Raw genomic sequence first — 9,593 nt, forward strand, 5'->3', positions numbered from 1 at the left:
GGCATTTTCAATCCTGTCGTGACCTAAATTTCATCACAGTTGTGATGATGTCTAACCCGCTAGTCAAGCCAATAAATGTAAATATAACTCAAATTAAAAATTATCAAATGATAAAAAAGTAAGAATACAATGTTTAATACAAATTCCAAGAACTGATAATACAAGTCATGAGAAATTAAGAAATGGAATACGATGTTTGTATGAAAAAGATATATTATCTGTTTGAATATACATAAACAAAACTACAAGTTCTAAATTATCATAGATAATATGATAATAACTGAAACGTTGATGTATCCTCAATGCTTTATCCCAAACTTAGCAACAACTCAACTCCAAAATCTACACGCAAGGTGCAGGGAATATAACCGATCCCAAGTACTTATTAAGTATCAACATTAACCTCAACAAAGTAGTGGCAAAGTTTTAGTCAAAAATACTCATTTTATATAATCCGTGCAGCTCATAAGCATATTCAATAACAGAGAAATTATCAAAAAATAATGGATATCAACAATAAGGTACACAATCAAAGAGGATTATAATAAGCATGCTTTTTCGAATAATCAGGTCAAAAGCATGTAGAAATGCACCAATTCCACATCTAAAGGAGATATACAACAAGTAGTAAAGACTCAAACTTTACATCAATCTGATACTCTGCAAGCATCCAAAAACCTACAATCAAGTTCCATATATGTGCAAAATATAAAAATAGGTGATATATCTAAGTGTATACATGAATTTTGAATATCTATGCATGATAAAGATTCAAACTTGGAACCAAATCGAACACAAATTCATGTTTCTATTGCCCGCACACTGCCGATTAGATTCCGGTGTTTAATGACTGTAGAGGGACGGATCCATATCCACGTGTAGTCGATACATAATTCCATACCTCAAACAAATATCTGAATACATGAATGTGAACCCACACGCTCAACAAATGTCTCAATCAGGAACGTGAATCCACATGCCCAAACAAAGGCCATAACATAGGAACATGAATCTAAATGCCCAAATCGTCTTAAATGAATTATGGGAACTATACTTATATGCTAATATGGTACATATAAAGAAATACTAGATGACTACACAATTCTACCATATAACACAGGTACATAAATGTGATGATCTGATTGGTCATCTCGTGCTTTGAAACCTATAACACGAGCGTCTTTTCGGAAAACTTTTATGTTAAAAACGGTTAAAAATAAATTTTTTTGCCTAAAACTTCATTTGATTTGACTTCGGTCAATATTTTTAGTAAACGAACCCGGATTTGTGTTTTGACGGTTCCAGGGGTCCGTATCATGATTTGGGACTTGGACGTATGCCCGGAGTCAAAATCGGAAGTTCCTAGCCCGAGATATTGGACTTTGTCGAAATTTGATAGTTAAAGGCTCAATGCATTTGAGATGTTTGACCAATGTTTGACTTCTTGGATAACGGGTCTGTATTTTGGTTTCGGAACTCGGTATAGGTCCAATACCACATTTATGACTTGTCTATAAAATTTGGTGAGCAACATAGTTGGTTTGACGTGATTCGGACGTCCGGTTGTGAAAATAGAAGTTTTAAAGTTTTCTTGAAAATCTCCATTGATTTGGTGCTAAATTCGTAGTCTAGGTGTTATTTTGGTGATCTGATCGCGCGAGCAAGTGTATGATATTTATAGACTAGTGTGCACTTATGGTTTAGAGCCCCGAGGGCTAGGGTGGATTTCGGATAAGCTACGGAGTGAAATTAGATTTGGAGAAGTTGCTGTTGTATTAGATTTTTGTTGCAGCTCTCAGACCTCGAAATGCAAGGTCTATTATCGCATTTGCAATCACTGTTGGGTTCGCATTTGCGATCCACTCATCGCATTTGCGAAGAGTGGCTGGGTAGGCCAGCTTTCGCATTTGCGAAGTTGGTTCTGGGTAGGCAATAATCGCAAATGCGATCACTGGGTCGCATTTGCGGAGGTTTCAGAGTTTGCATTTGCGGATTAATCTTCGCATTTGTGAAGACAGCGTAGGTGTTAAGGGCTCCGCATTTGCGATGGCTCCTTCCCATTTACGTTGCGAAGCCCAGGTCGCAAATGCAACATCTGCAGCTGAACAAAATATGACTTAGACGGGATTTTTCTCCCATTCTTTAAATTTTAAAAACCGAAACCACAAAAAGCGATTTTCCAAAGTACTTTTCTTCCCCAAATCATTGGTAAGTGACTAAACTAGTTTCTTTCAATCTTTCACTACATTTTTACAAGATTTCAACCTAAAATCTAAAGGCTTTCATGGTGAAATTGGGGATTTTAGGGTAGAAACTTAGGATTTCGAAAATTGGAGATTTAGACCATAAATTGAGGTTGGATTCCAAAACCAATTATATACCCGGGCTCGCGGCGAATGGGCAATCGGGTTTTGGTCCGAATTTCGGGTTTGGACCAAGCCGGCCCGGGTGTTGAGTTTTTGTGGACTTTTTCAATAATGGCCTAAATTGAGTCCTTTACAATCGTGGGTAGTTCCTAAGGCTTAATGTGAACTTGTGTCTTACAATAGTTGTTGAAGTCATTATTTATAGCTATACCTAGGAAAAAAGGTCATAGGATCAAGCCCCTCTTAAATGACAATAATGAGGGCCATAGATGAATATGTAACGGCAGGTCACAAATGCCAAAATTTTCTGTAACTGATGTGCATTTAATATTGAGCAATATTTTCTTATTGAACGTCACTTGGTGACAAATATTTGTTTGCTCTCGTTGATTATGTTCCCTTTGCGGTCTACCCGATGCCAACCGAAGCTGTTGTCCTCGATCTTGGTTTTCACTCCATCTTCCGTCTGCCCCCCGATTCCACGTCACTCTGTCATTCGATCATTTAATGTGAACCGATTTTATCCTATATACAATGAGTTGAAAATTGCCCAACACCATACAAGGATACCCATTTGTTAACTCTCACCCGATGTTGACTCAACATTACCTTTTTAATACACAATTGAAGATGATTTTTTTTCTTCCAAAACCAGGTTAAAGTGATGCATTGCGAAGTAAGTATGAAAATAAGTTCTATTTTATTTATTCAATACTCATTAAGTTTTGTGATTTTGATTTCTCTGTAATTTTAGTGAATTCTTATTCTATAAATGATATAGTTAGATGTTTTCACGAGGTGATGATAGTCTTCATTGCATTTAGTATCCACACATTTTTAGAAATAAGGTATTTGTTGCAGGTAATACTTTTTTTTTATTCCGTTACAAATTGAAAATGTCATTAGCCAGCATATATTTTAGTTGCATGCAAGGAATCAAGTGGAATGTTACTTAAGTTGGTGATATATAAAGTAGGCTTAGATCAATACTTGAAAGATATATGTTAGTGTTTCAGATTACAAAAGTTGTGAGTTAAAATACTCTTATGCTTGTTTACCCTTAAATCCGAGTAACAATTAAATTTATTTTGTGGTATTAGAGATATGTGATTCAATCCAATACTAACTGATAAATAAGGAATCAAGTGTATAAACTAAAGAGTGAGATGAATCAAACCGGTGTATAAGCTAGTCTCGACCTCGGGCTAGGGAGACCTCGAGGTAGATGAACATGAACAATAAAATAACAGTGAGATGATTCAGATGAATAGTAAGCAAGAAAGTAATGTAAGTATATTCTCTTGTCCAATGATTCGTGCGTTACAAATGATTGGGGTCCCTTTTATATAGTAGGGAATCCTAAATAAAGTACAATTCTAGTTATAGTAGGGAATCTTATTATACAGATGTCTAACCGCCTAGCACGAATCCGTTCCAAAATTTACACCGTTATCTTAGGGCCTCCACGAGAATCTCGTTTTTTCTATTATAAAACCATAACGGTATTATCTCGAGGTTGGTCATACTCGGCCCCGGTGTTCATTGAGAACTTTAATCTTCGAGTTTCGTATTCTGCCATCGGGCTCGAGCCCGGTCCATATTGAACTTGTTCTTGACGCGACCCCTCGAGCCTACAAAATCGGGTTCACATGATTTCGATCGTATACAGATAGTCCCCCTGTTTCTTAGAATATAATGATAATAAACGACTTGAGTCCCGATTCTCCGGAGTCCTTGATGATGACGTCATTCCCGTGACATAGGCACTCCAGGTGACCAAAATGTCCCGTCGGTTCGCTTCACCAAAACATTAAATGTTTCACTAGTGGTGGTCGGCCACTAGCACCGTCGAACAGACGCCACTTGCCAATAAATACAAGTCTCAAATTTGAATAAAAAACTTCACTTCCATCTTCAGATCATCTTCAAACTTCCTTTATCTCTCCCCCTCTTCATCTTCCTCTCCCATTACCTGTTACTCTCACCCTTTTAGTGCCAAAAGATATCAAACTCTGCCTGTTTCCGCTTTCTTTACCTTGAATCAATGGCTAAAACTTGCAAAACAGTTCCTCAAAAGGAGAAAGCTTCCTCCTCCCCTTCCCGGCCGGCCGGTTATAAATCGCTGACTCTCACGAGATTATTCCCGGCCCTTGTGTTGCAAACAAAGATTTCAGAGGTTGAAATCCCCCTGCGATTCCTGGTCCATGCGAGCATGTATCGAGGTATATTTTCTCGATAATAGAAAAGCACCTAAAGGCCATGAAGAAGGACTATGACTGGGGGGACAAGGTCGTGGTACATATCCCTACCCCCGAGGAAAGTATCACTACCCATGTGAAGGGGTTCTTAAATGTTTGCACTTACCCTTTCACGTTGGGTCCCCTCGATCCAGTTGTGATCGACTTCTGCAAGAGTTATCAGGTCACTCTCGGCTAGATCCATGCTTCTATCTGGCGTATAGTGATTATGCGTCGCTATTCTCCAACAAGGCCGCGGGGCTAGAGTTCACCCTCAATCACCTCATCCGATTGTATTGGCCTCATCTTTTTTGAGGGTTGATCAAGCTCCAACGCCGATCGAACAAAGCCTTCTTTGCTAGCAATGACGAGGATAAGGACTTGTGCTCGATTAGCCGGTTCATACGGGTGAGGACCTCCGATGACATCACGGAGGAGAAAATGTCGTTCCCGGAGAAGTGGAACCCCGATCGTAAGTGAAGTTTTTCCCTAGTAGCTTCTAGTATTCCGTTTTCGCCTTGTGCGATGCCTTCATCTTTTTGCAGCGGTTGCTTGGATGCCTCATGTGATCGGCGATCTCGAGGACTGAGTCTGTAAATATTTGCAACCTCCTCGTATGGCGAATGCCGATGGCGTGACTTGGCGAGGGGCAGACGGGATGCCAAACACCATGGTAAGTTCCTCTCACAATTTTTCAATGATTTCTTTTTACTGGATGCATTACTTTGCTCATACCCATTTTTTACTCATACAGGCATTAGAGATGTCTCTGAAATGAGGCCAGCCCCGCCAGAGTAGGAGATCGAGTCCCCGATTCCGAAATTGGGGAAAGATAATCAGAGAAAAAGGGTTTCGAAGCCCGAAGACCACTTAGATAGAAGGGGTCCTACTCGAAGACGTAGGAGAAATATTATCCATGTGGACTTAGACTCATGCCAGCAACTGAACGATGAAGAAGAAGACGAGGGCGAAGAGTCGCGGCTGGTGACCCGAACTAGGAAACCAACCGAAGCCGTCAAGCCCTCCAAACCGAAGACCCTTCCTCGTGGTGAGGAGACTTCGAAGAAAGATGCGGGCAAAGCCCGTGAATCACCCGAGGTCAAAGTTATTCCTCGACCATCAACAAACATACCAAAGGGGAAAAGTTCCGAAATCTGGTTACGAGGAGGCAATAAAGGAAGCCCGAGCTCTGCGAATGCCTAACTTAGGCGGAGTCCCCGATGAAGATGACCCTTTCGGGATTGCTTTATTAGGGTCGATGATGCCGCCGATCTGAATGATCCATATACTATCTTTGAAGAGGCTCAACGTCTTTTCTCTCAAGTAAGTATTCATCCCTATCGTTGAAATTTCTTCTTCTCCCCTTATCCTAGCTGACATCTCTTTTCCTGCGTAGGCATTCACCAGGTTTATGGCTGACTTGAGCCAATATGAGATCGAGCTCAAGAAGACCTCGGATGAAGGAAAGGCCCTGAAGCTCCTTTGCAGTCAAAAGGAGGAGGAACTCAAGGACCTTTGGGTTGACTTGGTCAATGCTCTTAAAAATTAGGCCGAGCTAGACAAGCAGGTAACTGTTATTTTGCAAGAGTATGGTCTACTTGACCGAACTGTGGAGGCTAACACTTCAGTGTCTCAGCTGCAGCAAAAACTGGAGATGATTGGGTTGCTTCGTGGGGAGGTCGATCAGGTTAAGGCCGACTGCAACCAATGGAAGGAAAATATGGATCGTCTTGCTGCAGAAAAAAAGGCTGCTCTAGCCAAATTAGCCGTAGCAGAGACCCAACTCCGGAGCGCTAAAGAGAAAAATTCGGCCCAAGCCAAAAGGATTGACGAGCTCGAGGACAAACTAGCCGAAACCAGGGCCGAGGTTGCCGAAGCCAGGGCTGAGGTTGATAAGACGAAGGCCATGGCCGATAAAACTGTTGCCGTGTACTTAAGGGATGCTGAGGCTGTCACACCTCCTTTTTACACACCCGAGAGTGATATAAGGGAATTTTTCCAATTTAAGTGACATTATTCGAAGTGGGATTATTTATTCATTTTTTGTTCAGAGTCTCCACTTGGGATGGTTTATTTGGTATCCCAAGTCACCGATTTATTTTGAATCCCAAATCGAGGAAATTCGACTTTCCTTTTGATGTCTGCGAACCAGAAATTCTGAATAAGGAATTCTATTAATCCGAGGGAAGGTATTAGGCACCCCAGGATTCCGTGGTTCTAGCACGGTCGCTTAAACTATCATAATTGGCCTATTATCTGATTTTTATTACATGTTTTAGCCTATGGTACATTTTTAACTTATTAGCCGCTTTTAATTAATATTAGGAAGATTCAAAGTTATCTAAAACACGTCTTTGAACCACGCCACATGAAATGCACCAGCGGTCCGCGACACATTTTATTTAACGTTGTTGAGATTTAGATTTGAGTCACATGAAATGCACACCCGAGTTTAGGAAAGTAACTTTTTAAAATAGCGCACCTATAGCAACTACGCACTTCCCACTTTGCGAGGGCCATGGAAAATTCAACTAAGTGGCCCGTCTCGATTTCTAAGGATTAAAATTAATTAAATGAGGGCCATGCATTTTGAGATTTTATTTTGCACGGCACACCTCGATTCCAATTTTTTAAAAGGAACTTGAACTAAATTTGGGAGGGCCATAAACTATGTCATGTCTAATATAGCACACCTCCAATCTACTTTTAACAGCCCAACTAATTAATTGAGGACTGTTTTGAAAAGATTACTTTAAACTAACGTTCGAACTTGATCCATTGAACAAAGAGACTAACATTTTATGAGGGCTAGTCTTTATTCCGAGGTCTGGGCCTAACGTGAGGCCCAATAGCCTAATAAGGTTACAAGGCGACAAAGTTATAGATTTCACAATAAGCCCCGTTCAGGCCCAAGAAGAGAGCCCAACCTTAATGAAGCACGCATAACATGGAGGCCAAGGGCTCGCAGATCGAACCCATACAGGAACAAAAATGGTATTTAGATTTTTAGAAGCATCAGGACTGAATTAACGACAAACTACATGCAAGCAGATTTTATGCAAGATAAATCCTCATTCAAAACAAACTACGACTAAAATTTAAATTGTCCAGAATTAACATTACAATATGTAATAAACTATTAAACCTCTATCAATCTTAATATATATATCAAAACATTTCATTACTAGTCATACTGAACCTCAAGGAACAAACCTTGACTTTGTTTGGTATGGAATCAGAATGGTAATCTAGACATGGTTACTATTATTCACTCTATCTTTGAATCCAAACTAACTTTCCAACATTAGATCTAATCACATAGTACTCAGACGCCAGCAAACAAATCAAAACCAGTCTAAATGTCACTGACAATACAAACCAAAGCATTTCTTTCACCTATAGCCAATTTCACACAAAGCTGATAACTAGACAGAAGAATCAAACCATTTAAAAACTTCGATTTCATACTAGGACATCCTATTCATGATCAATATACTAATCAGAACCTTTCTAAAGCTAAATATTACAGCTAACATGAGATTGAAAGAAGGAGAAATGAGATTCAATAACAAATAACATCAGCTTTCATCACATTTCCAGATCCAAACTTCAGATTACACTTAAGTGATATCCATAGTACTGAAAATAACTGGAAATAAAAGGGAAACAAAAGAAATGCAGAATCAGTAGATAGCAGCAACAGAACAGCAATGGAACAGTGTTGGAATTAGCTAATTAGCCCCAAGGAACTCAAGCTAGAACAGCAACCAGACAGTACTCCACACAAACAAGCTCAAACCAAACTTTCAAACCCCTAAAAATCAAACCATTTTCAATCAGACGCAGGAATTTGAAGTTTTCAGAAGTTCTAACTAAAAAGGAGGATCAGAAAATCAAAACTGAACAGAATTTCAAGTAGTTTTCAACCAAGAAATGCAGGAAAATTCAGTGTTATTTCAGAATTATCTCCAGGCTTAGCCGTTTCAGCTTTTTCGAATTTTTTATCTCTCAAAATCTGACTTGCTAGTGAAGTAAGGGTGCCTTTATAGGCAAGGTTTTAGGGCTGCAGAAATGAACTAAGTTTTGCACCTAAAACCTTTTCAAATTTTCTTTTTTGCTTAGGTACCCCTAGCTAAAGGCACCTTCCTAGCAGCTTCCTAAATCAGTTACAAAGATTCTTTTCACCTAGAATTCCCAAATTACCCCTTTAACCCTCGCTTTTTACCTCTGAAACCAGACCAGAACATGGGTCAAATTGACCCAAATCAATTTGGTATGGGTCTGTATACCCAAGTCTTGGGCTTCAAATTTTCAGGATCCAAGTCCCATTGAATTCTGACAAACCCAAATTCAAAATCAACAAACACTACCAAGTCATAAAGACTCATGAGGTCTTGGGCTCAAAGGGAAAATAAAAAGAAGTTCGAACCAATCTAACACAAAAAATGGAATCATGCTAATTAAACAAATTAATACTAACATGCATAAGGAACATGACCCTGAAGAACTAGGAAAAAACGAGAAAGAAACCAGAAGAAAAGAAAGAAATAGAAGATACAAAAAATAATGAAAAATAAAGGAAGGAAAGATTAAACAAAAGAAAAGGGGAAAATACCTACAAAACTCGGACAACAGGAACGGAAATTGAGTCTTCAAATCTTCCAATTCTCAGCTCAATTTGATATTAATCGTGTGTTCTTATCAAGAACACACGAATAAAATCAAACTAAACCTAAAATCTTCAACGAAATCTCGATTTGGAAGTTTTGGGATTTTAGGGTTCAAACTTTGATTCAAGATTCGACGAGTTCTGTGAGGATTCGAGGGAAACTAGTTGTAGATTAGGTATGAGGGGGTCATAGGGGTTACGGGGTGTTGTTTTGGGGTGGCGCCGCCGGCTGAGGCGGTGGACAATCGAGGCGGTGCTAGGGTTTTAGGGCAATGGTCTCTGAAGAGAGGGGGTGAATTGGGAGAGACGGGTTTGAGAGGG

This window comes from Nicotiana attenuata, unplaced genomic scaffold (assembly GCF_001879085.1).
Source record: "Nicotiana attenuata strain UT unplaced genomic scaffold, NIATTr2, whole genome shotgun sequence".
NCBI classification, from domain to species: Eukaryota; Viridiplantae; Streptophyta; class Magnoliopsida; order Solanales; family Solanaceae; genus Nicotiana; species Nicotiana attenuata.